Below are 1,449 nucleotides of genomic sequence, written 5' to 3' on the forward strand. Positions count from 1 at the left end.
AAAACAAAAGACGAAGACGGGTGTGTAAACAACAAACAGATGTATTAGTTTAATGCTTGGGAAGTGAGAAAGTCTTTTACATTTCGAGCCTATGCTCTTCAACAGAAAGGAACACAGAAATAAACAGGGAAAGAAAATTGTAAAAAGTATAGTGGCTATCAATCTATCATGGCGAATGCCAGACAGAGGGGTCACACAGGAGAGCTAGGGAGAAGGAGAAATAATGAAGTAGTGGTGATCCCAAAATGAAGGTGCGCGTGCGTGTATATGTGAAAGCATGTATGTGCATGTGGAAGGGGCTGGTGACATTGACATGTGTGTGTGTGTGTGCATGTGTAGGTGTGTGGATAATAGTCTAGGTGCTGGGAAGTGGTCAGTGCTAGTATATGCGGGTTGGTGTGATGTGGTGTGGTGTGGTGGTGTGTGCTGTGGTGTGGTGGTGGTATTGGGGTGTGGGGGAGGCGAGAGTGGGAGAAGCAAGGGTGGGGTCTGAGGGATGGGGTACGGGTGGGACGGGATGTATAGGGATGGTGAGGTTGGAATGTGTAGGGGTGGGGTAACGAGGGAGGGGTGATGATGGAGGGAGAGGGTGGAAGGGAGAAGGTGGGTAGGAGTGAAGAGAGGTGCCAGAGCAAGAGAGGAGAGGTGGGTGGAAGGAAGGAAGTAGGTGTGAGAGGAAGAGAGGAGAGAGGAGGAGGGTTAGATGAAGAGGGGAGGAGAGTTGAGCCCATGTGACGCAAAGGAGCGAAGAGAGAAGATTAATCCCTGCTCTCGGCGAAGACAGGAGTCCAGATGGCCCCTGTGCAAGGACAATCCAAACACAGACAGGTGTTGTAAAGAGTGACTGGTAGAGCATATATATATATATATATATATATATAAAGAAGGCTACAAATGATCCATCTTTTTTTGCCTGTCCTTCTAATTGTTGTTTCTCTTGTCTGCCTTTATATCATCTATCTGTCCGAATGTTTTATTGTCCTCTATTGCGTTTTTTGTTCCATTTTTATATTTATATATATATACATATAGCGGCGTACGTAGACACTTGTGCTCACCTTACAGTGGGTATGTATCTAAATTTTGTATGACTCTTACTCTATTTTTTAGTCCCCCTTTTACTTTCTTCCTTTTTTTTCTTTTTCTTGCTCCCCCTCTCTCTCTCGCATTTCTTGGCCCTCTCTTTCTTTAACTCACACTATTTCCCACTCATTTATCTTCCCTGTACCTTTTTCTCTGTCTCTGATTTTTTGCTAATCCTTCAATCCTGCTGCCCCTACCCATTTCTCCTCCTTCCATGTTACCGGTGTCCGGCCAGCCATGATCTTTCCTTCTTGGCCTGACTGCCGACCACCAACACCTCTTATGTCCATATCGTATGTTCCTACCTTTAGGCTTTCCCTTCATACATGCCAGCTCAATTGGATTCGTTCTCAGTTGAAAGACACC

This window comes from Octopus bimaculoides, chromosome 8, assembly GCF_046866305.1.
Source record: "Octopus bimaculoides isolate indiv1 chromosome 8, ASM4686630v1, whole genome shotgun sequence".
NCBI lineage: Eukaryota > Metazoa > Mollusca > Cephalopoda > Octopoda > Octopodidae > Octopus > Octopus bimaculoides.